This window comes from Canis aureus, chromosome X, assembly GCF_053574225.1.
Source record: "Canis aureus isolate CA01 chromosome X, VMU_Caureus_v.1.0, whole genome shotgun sequence".
NCBI lineage: Eukaryota > Metazoa > Chordata > Mammalia > Carnivora > Canidae > Canis > Canis aureus.
Genome location: NC_135649.1, coordinates 54,903,194 through 54,920,109, shown reverse-complemented (window position 1 = coordinate 54,920,109; position 16,916 = coordinate 54,903,194). Strand labels below are relative to the sequence as shown.

Sequence of the window (16,916 nt, the reverse complement as noted above, 5' to 3'; positions counted from 1 at the left end):
CATTTTTGCTTTTGTTTCCCTTGTGCCTAGAGACATGTCTAGAAAGAAATTGCTATGGCCAAATTCAAAGAGGTTGCTGCCTGTGTTGTCCTCTAGTATTCTGATGTTTTCCTATCTCACATTTAGGTATTTCATCCATTTTCAGTGTATTTTTGTGTATGATGTAAGAAAGTGGTCCGGTTTCATTCTTTTTCATGTTGCTGCCTAGTTTTCCCAACAGCAATTTTTAAAGAGACTATTTTTTCCATTGGATATTCTTTCCTGCTTTGTTGAATATTAGTGGGCCAAATTGTTGTGGGTCAATTTCTGGGTTTTCTATTCTGTTCCATTACTCTATTTGACTATTTTTGTGCCAGTACTGTACTGCCTTGATGACTATAGCTTGAAGTATGGAATCATGATACCCCCACCTTTGATTTTCTTTATTTGGAATGGCTTTGGCTATTAAGAGTCTTTTATGGTTCCACACAAATTTTAGTACTGTTTGTTATAGCTCTGTGGAAAATGCTGGTGATATTTTGATAGAGATTATATTAAATGTCTAGATTGCTTTGAGTAGTATAGGTCTAGGCGTTTTAACAATGCTTGATCTTCCAGTCTGTGAGCATGGAACATTTTCCCATTTCTTTGTGTCCTCTTCAATTTCTTTCATAAGATTTCTTGGTTTTCAGAGTACAGATCTTTTATCTCTTTGGTTAGATTTATTTATAGGTATCTTACTGTTTTTGGTGCAAATGGAATTGATTTCCTTTTCTGCCGCTTCATTATTGGTGTATGGAAATGCAACAGATTTCTGTATGTTGATTTTATATTCTGCAACTTTGCTGAATTCATATATTAGTTCTAGCAAAGCAATTTTTTGGTGGAGTCTTGGGTTTTCTACATAGAGTATCACAGCATTGTAAATAGTGAAAATTTGACCTCTTCCTGGCTGATTTGGATGCATTTTATTTCTTTTTGTTGTCTGCTGAGGCTAAGACTTCCAGTACTATGTTAAATAATAATGGAAAGAGGGACACCTGGGTGGCTCAGTGGTTGAGCATCAGCCTTCAGCTCAGGATGTGATCCTGGGTCCTGGGATCCAGTCCTACAACGGGCTCCCTACAAGGAGCCTGCTTCTCCCTCTGTCTATGTTTCATCTCTGTGTCTCTCATGAATAATAAATAAAATCTTTAAAAAATAATAATGGAAAGAGTGTACATCCTTGTCTTATTCCTGGTTTCATGGGAAAGGCTCTCAGTTTTTCCTTTTTGAGGATATTAGCTATGGTCCTTTTGTATATGGACTTTATGATGTTGAGTTATGTTCCATCTATCCTTATCTTTTTGAGGGTTTTGATCATGAATGGATGCTGTATTTTGTCAAATGGTTTTTCTGCATCTATTGAGAAGATCATATGGTTCTTTTTTAAATAAATTTATTTTTTATTGGTGTTCAATTTGCCAACATATAGAATAACACCCAGTGCTCATCCCGTTAAGTGCCCACCGCAGTGCCCGTCATCCAGTCACCCCCACCCCCTGCCCACCTCCCCTTCCACCACCCCCAGTTCATTTCCCAGAGTTAGGAGTATTTCATATTCTGTCTCCCTTTCTGATATTTCCCACTCATTTTTTCTCCTTTCCCCTTTATTCCCTTTCACTATTTTTTATATTCCCCAAATGAATGAGACCATATAATGTTTGTCCTTCTCCGATTGACTTATTTCATTTCACTCAGCATAATACCCTCCAGTTCCATCCACTTCAAAGCAAATGGTGGGTATTTGTCGTTTCTAATGACTAAGTAATATTCCATTGTATACATATACCACATCTTCTTTATCCATTCATCTTTCGATGGGCACCGAGGCTCCTTCCACAGTTTGGCTATTGTGGACATTGCTGCTGTAAACATTCGGGGGGCAGGTGTCCCGGCGTTTCATTGCATCTGTATCTTTGGGGGAAATCCCCAGCAGTGCAATTGCTGGGTCAAAGGGAAGATCTAGTTTTAACTCTTTGAGGAACCTCCACACAGTTCTAATTGTTCGTTTCATTAATGTGGTGTATCACATTGATTGATTTATGAATATTGAAGCATCTCTGCAACCGAGGCATAAATTCCACTTGATTGTGGTGAATAAATCTTCTAATGTACTGTTGAATTTGATTTGCTAGTATCTTTTTGAGACTTTTTGCATCCATATTCATCAGGGATATTGGCCTGAAATTCTCCTTTCTAATGGGGTCCTTGTCTGGTTTTGGCATCAAGGTAATACTGGCCTCATAGAATGAGTTTGGATGTTTTCCTTCAATTTACATTTTTGCAACAGTTTGAGAATAGGTATGAACTCTCCTCTAAATGTTCTTCCAGTCCGTGGAAGAACCTCCTCCTTCTAAATGTCTGATAGAATTCCCTTAGGAAGCCATCTGGCCCTGGACTTCTGTTCGTTGGGAGATTTTTGATTACTAGTTCAATTTCTTTGCTGGTTATCAGTCTATTCAAAGTTTGTATTTCTTCCTCTTTCAGTTTTGGTAGTTTATGTATTTCTAGGAACTTATCCATTTCTTCCAGGTTCTCCAATTTGTTGGCATATATTTTTTCATAATATTCTCTTATAATTGTTTGTATTTCTTTGGTGTTGGTTGTGATTTCTCCTCTCTCATCTGTGATTTTTATTAATTTGATCCTTTCTCTTTTCTTTTGGCTAAGTCTGCCTCAGGTTTTATCAATTTTATTAATTTTATTTATTTTTTTAAAGATTTATTTATTTATTCATTCAGAGAGAGTGAAGAGAGAGGCAGAGACACAGGCAGAGGGAGAAGCAGGCTCCATGCAGGAAGCCCAATGTGGGACTCGATCCCAGGTCTCCAGGATCACACCCCGGGCTGCAGGCGGCACTAAACCACTGTGCCACCGGGGCTGCCCAATTTTATTAATTTTATTTTTAAGATCCAGGTCCTGGTCTCATTAATATGTTACTCTTTGTTTTAGTTTCTATATCATTTATTCTTCCTCTAATTTTATTATTTCCCTTTTTTTATGCTGGCTTTAGGCTTCACTTGTTGTTCTTTTTCTAGCTCCTTCAGATGTAAATTTAGGTTGTTTATATGGGATTTTTCTCACTTCTTGAAAGGTGCCTGTTTTGCTATTTACTTCCCTTTTATGACCACTTTTGCTGAATCACAAAGGTCTTGGACCATCATGTTTTAATTTTCACTTGCTTCCATGTATTTTTTTAATTCTTTATTTTCCTGGATGACCTATTCAATTTTTGGTAGCAAGTTGTTAGCCTCTGTGTATTTGTGGTCATTCCAAATTTTTTTCGTGGGATTGAATTCAAGTTTGATAGTATTGTGGTCAGAAAATATGTGGTCAGGAAATATGCATGGTATGATCTCAATTGTTGTACTTGTTGAGACCTGATATGTGACCTAGTATGTGATCTATTCTGGAAAATGCCCCATGTGCACTTGAAACAAATATGCATTCTTCTGCTTTAAGATGCAGTGTTCTGAATAGATCTGTGAAATCCATCTGGTCCAGTGTGTCATTCAAAGCCATTCTTTCCTTGTTGATTTTCTGATTAGATTATCTGTCCATTGATATAAATATGATGTTGTAGTCCACTACTATTATTGTACTCTTATGAATGAGTTCCTTTATGCTTGCTATTGTTTATATATTTGGGTGCTCCCAAGCTGGAGGCATAAATATTTTCAGTTGTTAGATCTTCTTGTTGTATATACCCTATTATTATTATATAATGTCCTTCTTTGTCTCTTGTTACAGTTTTTGGTTGAAAATCTAGTTTGTCAGATATAAGTATTGCTACTACAGCTTTCTTTTGACATCGATTTGCATGGTAAATAGTTCTCCTTCCTTTCACTCTCAGGCTGCAGGTATATTTGGGTCTAAAATGAATGTCTTGTAGGCTTCATATAGATGGGCTTTGTTTTTTATCTATTTTGACACCCTATGTCTGTTGATTGGAGTTTTTAGTCCATGTACATACAGAGTAATTATTGATGGATATGTATCTTGTGCCATGTCATTGCTTGTTTTGTCATTGTTTCTGGAGGTTTTCTTTGTTCCTTTCTAGTGTTTATTACTTTTCATCTTCCCACTCAAAGAATCCCCTTTAATATTCCTTGCATAGCTGGTTTAGTGATCACAACCTCCTTTAGTTTTTGTTTAACTCGGAAAATTTTTCTCTTTTTGTATTATCAAAGATAGCCTTGCTGGATAGAGTATTCCTGACTGCAGATTTTTTCCATTCAGCAGATTTGATATATCATGGCATTCTCTTCTGTCATACCAAGTTTCTGTGGAGAGATCTGTAGCTAGCCTTTTATGGGTTTTCCCTTGCAGTTTAGGGACTTCTTTTGTCCTATCTTTAGGATTTTTTCTTTATCATTATATGTTGCCAATAACTACAATATGTATTGGCATTGGCCTCTTTTTGTTGATTTTGATGGGCGTCTATATGCCTCCTGGATTTGGATGTCTGTTTCCTTCCCCCAATTAGGGAAGTTTTTAGCTATTATATCCTCAAATAAATCTTTTGCCCCCTTTTCTTTCTCTTCTTCTAGGACTCCCATGATAGGAATGTTATTGTGTTTGATTGAAGCACTGAGTTCCCTATATCTATTCTCATGTTGCATAATTCTTCTTTCTCTCTTTTGTTCAGCTTCATTATTTTCCAATTTTCTATCTTCTGTATCACTACTTTGTTCCTCTGCTTCTTAAATCCTTGTGGTCACATTGCTGCTGTGTTTGGCTACTCTGTTCCTGGGGTCATTTGTCTGCAGAGTTTCTCCTTGCCTGCAGTGGGCAGTATTTGGACCTTAGCCAGAGTTTGGCAAGTTTTAACTAGGTGTACTCTGGTCTGCTTGTTAAGTGAGATCTGATGCTACTTTCACTAGAACTGATGTCCCGCAGAACTCTCTCTCTGGGAGATATAGTGCATGCTACAGTTTCTCCTGTTCTTCTGGGAAAGGGACCCACTGCCCTGAGACTTAGGCATACTTGCCTGAAAACAGCAGTATCAGCAAAGTGTAGGGGTGCAGACTTGATGTAAGCAGGTTAGGCTGCCAGTGTAGGCTCTGTGCCATTTACTGAACCTGGTTCATGCTGAGGGGCAGGGGATGAAAATGGTGCCAGCAAGCTCCTTTGTCCCCAGAGAGTGATCTCTGTGGCTACTGCTCTCAGATACACACTTCCAGAGGAGCAAATAATCTGCCCTTATATGACCCAATCATTTTGTAGATATCTGTTTTTAAGCTGTCTCCCAAGTTGCTTGTCTGCCTGGAGCAGTGCAGTGTACTTTGGGCTCTATCCCAGCCAAGGCTGCTGCCGTTTAAAACTCCAAACTTCAGGGACATGCTGTGGCAGAGGCCTGCACTGACCTTCTAGGGGAGGGTCTTGCTGTACTGAGATGAATGCGGGTTTGACAGAGAAAGGCAGTTTCATCAGAATGCAGGGGCATAGGATTTGAAGCAATCAGACTAAACAACCAGTGTCAGGGTGAGAAGCCTTCAGCAGGTGTCTCTGTTGCCTATGCTGAGTGGCAGGGGAATGAAGTAACTCCCCCTGGCTCTTTTGTCCCTGGAGAGGCATCTCAGGGAACACCACCTTTCACAGACATTCTCCAAGTGGAGGGAACAGTCTCTCCCCAGTGCACCTTAGGATCCTCCTTTCACACCATGTGCCACAGGATTTTTTGCCTACCTTCTCTCCAGTGCCCTCAGTTCTATCTCCCAGCCAAGGCCATAGACCTTTAAGACTCCAGTATTTGAGCCCTGCTGGTTGCAAAAACTTAGAAAAATCAGACCCTCTTATTTTCCCAGTGAATGGCTTTAGAGAAGCCTTCCCCTTGTGTGTTTTCCTTTGTGCTCCTCTCTTTCTCTCTTGCCTTTCTCTGCAACCAGGGCTCCCTCCCCTCCACAGCAGCTGCAATTCCATTTCTCCTCCAAACCACATCTTTGCACATCTTGCCTTCTTTGATATGGCCTCTTCTCTCCCTCTAGTTGTGGAGTTTGTTCTGTTAGTCCTCAGGTCAATTTCTTGGGTATTTAGAGTGATTTGATAGTTACCTACTTGTATTCAAGGGATAAGATGAGCCTAGGTTCCTCCTACTATGCTGCTATCTTAGCTCTTCTGTATATGTTTGATCCCACAGGAAATAGTAGATGAATAAATCATTGCTACCCTACTGAAATTCTCTATGTAGTGTCAGGGTCTAAACTAATTGAAGTATAAAGCAGACATCTAAATGTGCATCTCTTTTAAGCCCTGGGTGCATATAGTCAACTGTCTATTCAAAATCTCTACTTGATGGGATGAGCACTGGGTGTTATTCTATATGTTGGCAAATTGAACACCAATAAAAAATAAAATAAAAGAAAACTCTACTTGGATATCTAGCAGAAATCTCAAAATTAACGTTCAAAAACAAATTTGCTCACCCACCCTTTGCACTTATTTTCTTTAGTGAGCCCCATCTTAATAAATGGTACTTCTCTCTGCCAAATTTTAGATACTTGGTAGTTACCTTTGATTTCTTTTCCTCCCTTACCTCATCTCCAATCACTCTCTGAGTGCTCTTAGTTCTACCTCCAAAATAGTATCTTCCCATTTGTCTCCTACTCTAGTTCCAGCAGCCTAGCCCAGACCATTATCATCTACTGCCACTACTGTATTCTAAATTCTCATAATTGGACACTGCCTAACTCAGCACCCTGCATTCCTTCTTAGCCCACTAATATTATTTCTCTATACAAGGGCACAATGATCTTTTAAAGATGAAAGTATGATCACATCAATTCCCTGCTTAAAATTTTCAGTGGCTTCCCACTTGGCAAACAGTGTGCTCAATTAAGGGTATAATTTAAGAGCTATGGCACTCTAGCCCCAACTTAGTCCAAGTAAACATCATCTCTCTCACCTAGATTAACATTTCTTTTGCATATAACCTTACTTACCTCCTATTTATTATCCATATGATAGAATTATTTTTCTAAAATACAAATTTGAATATATATCTCTTTCTCCTTTATTCTAAACTCTTCCCATGGCCTTTTGGAAAAAGTTCAAAATCTTTAATATTGACCACAAGGTCCTTTATGATCATGCTCCTGCCCATTTCTCCAGCATCATTCCATGCCACCATAATCATTGATCATTATCCTTCAGTTATATTGTCCTAATGTTTCTTGAAGCCAAGCTAACTCCTATTTCAGTACCTTCATATATATTTTTCTCTCTGTCTTGAACAGGACCCCATCCACTTTACCTGGCTAAAGACTATTCATCTTTTGGGTCTTATTTTAAGTCCTACTTTCAAAGAGAGATCTTCCCTGATCCTGTAGACTAAGTATTAGTTATATGCATCAAACTCTATACATTTTCTTTATAGAACTATTACAGTTTTAATTATGTAGCTCTTTGTGGATTATTTATTTAATATGAGCATTTCTAAAATCTATGAGTTTAGAGACCATAGGCATATTGTAAGGTCACCAGCACTATCTAGGACGATGCTGGGCAATAGTAAGCACTCAATAAATATAGGATGAATAAACATGCCACAAGAATAAAAGAGAAAAATAAATTATTTCCATCTAGGAGGATCTGGAAAATCAGGAATTAAAGGAAATGTGTGTTTAAAGCCAAAGAGTTAGGAAAGTTCTTGTAATATTTGAAGAATAGTAAGCTACCTTTTGTAACTAAAGCATAAGGATTTCAGTGATATATGGAGTGACTGAATCAGAATATTTTTTAGGGAAGGTAACTAGAATTGGCAGTGTGTAAGATATACAAGACATAGAAAAGAGTACGAATATGTATACAAGTAGGACATACTTGGTGCATAGCATTTGCATAACAAGCTATATTATGCATAGGGCCCTCCTAAAAGGTTACAATTATGTGTATGTAATGTCACTCTGATACATATTATTTCATTTCAAATTTTTCATTGAAATTTTTGTTAAATATGGTTGTAGGTCCTCCCATTATGCCCTCATGATATTATAATTCTTAATACTAACAATTCTAACAATATGAAATTACATTAGCCTGACATATTTACCTTTTTGAAGTATGTTCACATATATTACCTTATTTGATTTTGACCAAAACTCATAAACTAGAGACAGCTTTTCTCATTTTATCAAAGTGAAAACTGGACTCACAGAGGCTAAAAGACCATCCTAAGTTTATATAACTAGTATATGCAAGATGGAGCATTAGATCTTTTTTCCTAAGTCCAAGGTCATTCTCAATTCAGCACATATCCATGCATTTCAGCACTAATTTAACTGTAATTACTTTTTATAACTAATGCTTTTTATAAGGACTTCTTTAACAAGTTCTGTGTCTCTGCCTCTCTCTCTCTCTCTCTCTTTCTCTGTGTGACTATCATAAATAAATAAAAAAATTAAAAAAAAAGAAAAGAAAGAGCTAAATGTGAGACAAGATTCCATCAAAATCCTAGAGGAGAACACAGGCAACACCCTTTTTGAACTCGGCCACAGTAACTTCTTGCAAGATACATCCACGAAGGCAAAAGAAACAAAAGCAAAAATGAACTATTGGGACTTCATTGAGATAAGAAGCTTTTGCACAGCAAAGGAAACAGTCAACAAAACTAAAAGACAACCTACAGAATGGGAGAAGATATTTGCAAATGACGTATCAGATAAAGGGCTAGTTTCCAAGATCTATAAAGAACTTATTAAACTCAACAGCAAAGAAATAAACAATCCAGTCCTGAAATGGGCAAAAGACATGAGCATATTGAATATTCTTAAGCATTCTTTACAAATTTATTGTTTATATTTTCAAAATTCCAAGTTTCTTATTGTTTTAAAGATTTTATTTATTTATGAGAGACATGGAGAGAGAGGCAGAGATATAGGCAAAGGGAGAAGCATGCTCCCCACAGGAGCCTGATGTGGGACTCCATCCCTGGACCCGAGATCATGCCCTGAGCTGAGGACAGACACTCAACTGCTGAGCCACCCAGGCATCCCCCAAGTGTCTTATAAAATCAGTAAAGTGGTGTTAGAATTTCCAGGTGACATTAAGAAAAATGAAAAGCCACAGTAAGATAAGCCACTTGCAGAATTAACCAGTGAGATTGCTTGTTAGTAGGTAATTTGATTCAGAAACACCAGAAGCTTTGGTTGAGTTTCAGGGAAGCATGCATAGAATGTGATGATAAATTAGAAAGGTAAAATCTAATCATTTAACAGAAGACTGAATTACCAGAAAAAATTACTATATTAGGAAAAATTGGAGAGCTAGCTGTGAGTTTCCAGCAATGTCTAGGAAAGGAAATTTCCTAATTATCAAATTGGAATAGTCTAGTCCCTGACCCAATGGTGGAGATGGGTAGGCAGATCAAATTAAATCTTGAAGCAGTAGTCATTGAGAATATCTACTGACTACTTTTCTAATGATTCCTGGCTCACCGTGGTAATTTATTATTATAATTTTTATATGTGTATTATCTGATAAATTCAGAATATGCTGGTTATCAAACTGAATATCCCTGTGTTTACAGTATTTCCCATTATAAACTAATAGTTGGGCATTCTGTTTTATATGTTGTCTTGTAACTGCAGTTTGAATTAACCTCCCCAATCCAGTACTGCTAGAACACTGATCAAGTACTAAATAGTATCTACACAAAAGGAAGCAAATATTACGTCTGTGTGGAAGGACACATGGGTGACATCCATTTGTAATCAATAAAACAACTAGGTAGTGATACAGAATATGCCTATTTTTCCTATTTCTACTCTTTATTAAAATTTCCCTTATGGCAATGGTTTTTAGACTTTAATTTATAACATAATAACCTAAGGAAATTGTTAAAATTACAAATTCCTAAATTTCATCCACTGCCAGAGATTTTTGATACACGTAATCCAGGATGGAACATAGGAATCTGCATTAAAAAAAATCCTATATGATTCTGATCTTGAAGGTTAGTGGACTATACCTTAGCACCACTGTTCTACAGAGAATTTTACTCTCTCTAAATAAGCCTGTGGTGCTTAAAGCATTCTTCACTACTGGGCAAAATTTCATTGGTTTCTATTAGGTTTATGTTAATTGGCTAAATCAATAACATCGGAGCTAGTTCCAGGCTTCTGATTGGTCAGAACTGTGTATGCAAATTACAGCAAGCATTGAGGAAGTAGAAGATAACAGCTTTATGGGGATAACTGATTTGGGGTGGGGCTACGTGAAGACAAAATGGCTGCCAGCTTCACGGTGCCATATGCTCCAAGGTGCAAAACAGAAAATAAAATCCGTTGAGGAGGCCTTTGCTGTTCAGGAACAGAATCAAATAAGTAAGTGTTTATGCCAATGAGTAGCCTAGGGGATATTTTCCCACTACCAGATCTCTCCATTAGTCACCTCAAGTAAAACAACCAATGTAAAAGCGACGTGGTTCCTGTGGAACTCAACATTAGGCCCGTGTCTTTCTCTAAGATCCAGATGATTGCTGCTTCTAAACTCCTATTAGGTAGAAATTTTTGAGTTCCCTCTGGAAATGAGGAACTATTTAATTGAAGATGTGCAGTTGGAAAAATGATTCAGGAGATGGAGGGAGGGGAAAGTTCTTACTTAGGTAATCAGTGAAGAGTGGTATAGGCTAGTGTTGTAACAAGGAAGCAACACAACTAGGGTTTAAATCCATCAGATTCCAAAGTCATTTTACCTCTTTATTAGAATTTTCTAATATTATTATGCATAAGAGTCACCTGAAGTTTGTGTTAAAAATATAAGTCCATGACCCCTGGAATTCTGAAGTCCAGAAATCTATATTGTTAACAAGTATCCTAGATGGCTGTGATACAAATGGTCAGTGTACACTCTGAGAAACATTTTCTCAGAGCAATGGTTCTTGAAGCTTTTAGTTTCAGGATTCCTTTACTTCATTACAAATTACTGAGGACCCCAAAGAGCATTTGCTTATGTGGTAAACAGTAAATAATATCGGATAAATAATAGCTATTGATACTTATGGTATTAAAAATGAAAACTGAGAAGTGTTTAAAATATTTATTAACTCATTGAAAATACCAGTTAATAAGACCATTGCATTTTAACTGGATAACATTTTAGGAAAAGTAATTATATCTTCCAAATTAAAAATATGTAATGAACAGAGTGTATTATTTTATATTTTTAAATCTCTTTAATGCTGACTTAATAATTCTCATATATGTTTCTACATTTAATCTATTGTGACATGATGTTTTGGTTGAAGTATATTAAAGGCCTCATATAAATAACATAGTTGGAAAAATGAGAACCTTGCAGACACCCTGAGAGCATGTTGGAGAACCCCATGGGTCCTGACACCACATTTTGAGTTACAATTTTAGAGTAATATCTGTTTGTTGCTGTCAGGAAGGTTTATGTTGGGCAGTCCATTTTGGTTATAAATGTTGAGAAATATCAAGGAAGGTAGAAAGTTAATGTATTCCAAAGATTATTTTAATTTTGTTAAATTATTTCATAAAATTTACTCATATTTCTTTTATTAATTTACTCTGTCAATTTGAAAGCACTATAGAAATATAAAGTTAGGAGTCCAGATGTTGGAGCAGAATTTTCTTTAAAGAAATTGAGTTTCAGAACAATGATTCCATTGAAGGTAGAGAAATTTCAACAATAGGGAAGAATACATTAGGTGACCAGTTATAAGTAGGAAAAGTGTGATAACAAGGAGCAATCTATAGTTATTTACAGTAGTTATTTACAGTTGATTAAATAATTATAATGGTGAGAAAGTGCTAATAATAACCTTTTATGGAGGATGATTACTTTCCCTGAATAAAAGAACATTTTGTTCTGGTTAGCATACATTTTCAAATTAGATTATTACATTTTTTGTTACTTTTAAGTTTTAGTTCTTTAACCTAAAACTTACCACCAGTTTGGTGCAAGAACTTTTACAAATATTATTTCTTATTTCCTTTTGGTCAATGTGAAAGAACCTGAAAAGGAAACTGGAAAGGAGCAGCTGGAAAAGTGAGAGGAAAATCAAGAGTGTGTGTAATCCTGGAAGCCAATTGAGGTTAAAATGTTTCAAGGAAAAGGGAGAAATCCACTGTCAATTGATGTTGATTGATGAAATTAAGATAAAGAATGAAAATTGATCATTAGATTTCATGACATGGAGGTTATTAGTGACCTGGACAACAAAAGTCCTCATGGAGTGGTTGAAGTAAAACCCCAGATTGGTGTGTATTCAAGAGAGAATAGTAGAAGAGTTGAAAATAATGCATAAACAGTCCTTTCCAGAGGTTTTGATAAAAAAAAAAGGCAATAGAGAAAAGAAACAAGATAATGGGAGAAATGGGGTTGAAAAAGGTGATTTTTCCGTTAGTTTTTAAATGGAACACTTAGCATGTTATACACTAATGTCTTCTTGAAAGCTTCACTAGTAAAAAAAAAAAAAAAAAAAAGAAAGCTTCACTAGTGATCACAATACACATGGAATCCTTTCCTTATAGAACTCATAATCTAGTGGAGAAAAATGGTATTAAATTATTGCATAAATAATTAGATAATTATCATTGCAATTAGTATTAAAAGAAACAGTACAAAGTTTTATCAGAGTATAATTGCCAGACCTAGCTTCTTCAAGAAAATCAAGACAAGCTTCTCTAAATAAATGATATTCAAGTTGCACTTAGGGAGAGGAAATAGTAAATGGAAAGGCCCTGGGTAGAGGGAATGTGGCATATCTGAGATATTTAAAAAGGCCATTGATTTTGAGGTACAGAGAGAAGATGAGTGAGACAGAAGGTAAAGAGGAAGAGATAAGCTGTGAGGAGGTTATTTAGATTGGAGGCTATATTCTTACTTAAGGTCTTTGGTTTTTATGCCAAGGGTATTAAGGATCCTTGACTTTATGTGTTGGCCACAACAAAAGTGAACCAGCCAAAATTGAAAAGTTAAAGGTGGAAGAGATAGGAAGCAAAATAGAAAGGTGAAATGCATGTTCACTATTTATACTGCTATAGACAGGACATTAGGCTGAGTCTATTTGTAGTTTCATAATCAGTTATATCTCAATATATTCAATTTATTTGGTTTTCAGCAACTGAAGGATTTTTATTTAACTTATCAAATCATACAGTAAGAAGGTCCAATTTGTTAAGATGCCCAAAATGACCGATCATATCATTCCTTATTTATTATATTCCAATTGTTCTTTTTTCTTTTCTCTTAAAAATTAATATAAAACTTATTGTGAAATTTTCAAAAATGTAGAAAACTCGAAAGACTTTTGCAGTGAATATCGATGTACCCACAACCTAGAGTAAAGAACTTTTGTCATTTTGTTGTATTTGCTTTCTCTGTTTTGCTGTTCAATTTGAATTACAGACCTCATGATGCTTCAGATGTAAATTTTTCAGCATGCATCACCTAAAAATAAGGATATTTTCTTCTATATTATCAATGTTATAATATTTAAGATAACTAAAAATAATTTTCTCATATTTTCTAATATTCACCACTTTTAGATATCCTTCAGTGTCCCCTCAAAATCTTTTTTTAACTGTTTTCCTGGGGAATAATTAAATTATTCATTTTAAGTGTAAGAGTTAATTATTTACTGCAGATTTCTTTAATATCACAATCTAATTTTAGAACATTTCCATCACTCCAAAAAGAAACCTCTTATACCTGTTTTCTAATTGAACCAGGATAATAACAAAGTTCACACAAAATATTTAATTGTGTCTCCTTAAATCATCTTTTTTTTTTTTTTTTTTTAGAATATCTTCATTTTGTTCCATGTAATTTCTAGAAAAGACCAGCTGTGTGTTTTATAGACTGGCCCACATTTTGGATTTATCTGTGTGTTTCCTCATTATGTCATTTAACTTGCTCCTTTATTTATTTTTTTAATAAATTTTTATTTATTTATGATAGTCACAGAGAGAGGCAGAAACATAGGCAGAAGGAGAAGCAGGCTCCATGCACCGGGAGCCCGATGTGGGATTCGATCCCGCGTCTCCAGGATCACGCCCTGGGCCAAAGGCAGGCGCCAAACCACTGCGCCACCCAGGGATCCCTAACTTGCTCCTTTATATTCTCATATACCTGTCAATATTTTCTGTTAGTCTCGATTAGATACCTTATGACTTATTTGGAATAAAGTTCAAATTTTTAATTATCTTCCTCTTCTAAAATGTATACCCCATGAAATCATGGACTTGACCTGTCTTGTTTAACATTAGTGCCTGTCTCATAGTAACATCTCAGTAAATGTTTGTTAAGTGAATAATTGTATTACCTACATTTAGATTATGTATTTCCACATAGAGAATAAACCTTAGTTTAAGATATTTTATTATTTTTTTAAGATTTTATTTATTTATTCATAGAGACAGAGAGAGAAAGAGACAGAGACGCAGGCAGAGAGAGAAGCAGGCACCATGCAGGGAGCCTGACATGGGACTCCATCCCGGATCTCCAGGATCACACCCCAGGCTACAGGTGGCGCTAAACTGCTGCGCCACTTGGGCTACCCAGTTTAAGATATTTTAAATTTAGTATAATCAGAATAAAGTTGTAGAAACATGATTTATGTTCTAAGCCAGTGATTCAGACTGATGAAAAGCAAGTCTCCTTCCATTTCAGCATGTGATAAATGATTTAGATGTTTCTCTGCTTTTGCTCAAATATTTTGGAATAGATTAAGCTACATAACTTACAAAGTTTTGGTAGCACTGCTTATCAGAAGATTTAAGGGACTGCATTAAATAATCTGTATGCTGGAATCCCTGGGTGGCGCAGCGGTTTAGCGCCTGCCTTTGGCCCAGGGTGTGATCCTGGAGACACGGGATCGAATCCCGCATCGGGCTCCCAGTGCATGGAGCCTGTTTCTCCCTCTGCCTGAGTCTCTGCCTCTCTCTCTCTCTGTGTGTGCCTATCATAAATAAAAATTTTAAAAAAATCTGTATGCTTATTATTTTTTTAATCTTCTCACCTTTTTTTAATTGGCGTTCAATTTGCCAACAGATAGCATATCACCCAGTGCTCAATCTGCCAAGTGCCCCCCTCAGTGCCCATCACCCAGTCACCCCAACCCCCCGCTCACCTCCCTTTCCACCACCCCTTGTTCATTTCCCAGACTTAGGTGTCTCTCATGTTCTGTCACCATTTCTGATATTTCCCACTCATTTTCTCTTCTTTACCCTTTATTCCCTTTCACTATTTTTTATATTCCCCAAACGTATCAGACCATATAATGTTTGTCCTTCTCCAATTGACTTATTTCACTCAGCATAATACCCTCCAGTTCCATCCACTTCGAAGCAAATGGTGGGTATTTGTTATTTCTAATGGCTGAGTAATATTCCAGTGTATACATATGCCACAGCTTCTTTAACCATTCATCTTTCAATGGGCACCGAGGCTCTTTCCAGTTTGGCTATTGTGGACATTGCCGCTATAAAAATTGGGGTGCAGGTGTCCTGGTGTTTCACTGCATCTCTAACTTGGAGTAAATCCCCAGCAGTGAAATTGCTGGGTCATGCGGCAGTTCTATTTTTAACTCTTTGAGGAACCTCCACACAGTTTTTCAGAGTGGCTGAACCAGTTCATATTCCCACCAACAGTGCAAGAGGGTTCCCCTTTCTCCACATCCTCTACAACATTTGTTGTTTTCTGTCTTGTTAATTATTATCATTCTCACTGGTGTGAGGTGGTATCTCATTGTGGTTTTGATTTGCATTTCCCTGATGGCCAGTGATGCGGAGCATTTTCTCGTGTGCTTGTTGGCCATGGGTATGTCTTCCTCTGTGAAATTTCTATTCATGTCTTCTGCCCATTTCATGATTGGATTGTTTGTTTCTTTGCAGTTGAGTTTAATAAGTTCTTTATAAATCTTGGATACTAGCCCTTTACCTAATGTGTCATTTGCAAATATCTTCTCCCATTCTGAAGGTTGTCTTTGAATTTTGTTGACTGTTACTTTTGCTGTGCAGAAGCTTTTTATCTTGATGAAGATACTATGTCCCAATAGTTCATTTTTGCTTTTTTTTTAATCCCTGGCCTTCATAGATGTATCTTGCAAAAAGTTGCTATGAGGAAGTTCGAAAACGGGGTTGCGCGTGTTCTATTCTAGGATTTTGATGGAATCTTGTCTCACGTTTAGACTTTCATACATTTTGAGTTTATCTTTGTGTATGGTCTAGTTTATGTGTATGGTCTAGTTTCCTTCTTCTGTATATGGCTGCCCAATTTTCCATGCACCATTTATTGAAGAGACTGTCTTTTTTCCAGGGGATAGTCTTTATTGTTTTGTCAAATATTACTTGATCATAAAGTTGAGGGCCAATTTCTGGATTTTCTATTCTGTTCCATTGATCTATGTGTCTGTTTCTGTGCTAGTACCACACGGTCTTGATGACCACAGCTTTGTAGTACAACCTTCAATCTGGCAATGTGATGCCCCTGGCTCAGGTTTTCTTTTTTAATATTCCCCTGGCTATTCGGGGTCTTTCTGATTCCACACACGTTTTTTAATTAATTAATTTATTTTTTATTGGTGTTCAGTTTGCCAACATATAGAATAACACCCAGTGCTCATCCCATCAAGTGCCCCCCTCAGTGCCCGTCACCCAGTCACCTCCACCCCCCGCCCACCTCCCTTTCTACCACCCCTTGTTCGTTTCCCAGAGTTAGGAGTCTCTGATGTTCTGTCTCCCTTTCTGATATTTCCCACTCATTTTTCTCCTTTCTCCTTTATTCTTTTTTACTATTTTTTATATTCCCCAAATGAATGAGACCATATAATGTTTGTCCTTCTCCATTGACTTATTTCACTCAGCATAATACCCTCCAGTTCCACCACATCGAAGCAAATGGTGGGTATTTGTCGTTTCTAAAAGCTG

General features: G+C 36.7%; 1 protein-coding gene across 2 annotated transcripts in view; it reads left to right on the top strand.

The window, feature by feature from the left end:
* Nucleotides 1-16,916, top strand: part of FAM133A (family with sequence similarity 133 member A) — a 76,240-nt gene that overhangs the window by 25,894 nt on the left and 33,430 nt on the right. The window contains exon 1 of one of the 2 annotated variants that reach the window (XM_077889917.1): nucleotides 10,209-10,343. The exons of the other annotated variant lie outside the window; for it this stretch is intronic. The gene's annotated coding sequence lies outside the window, so the exon portion shown is untranslated. Of the gene's footprint in view, nucleotides 1-10,208; nucleotides 10,344-16,916 lie in introns of those variants that run through there. 2 annotated transcript variants of the gene reach the window in all.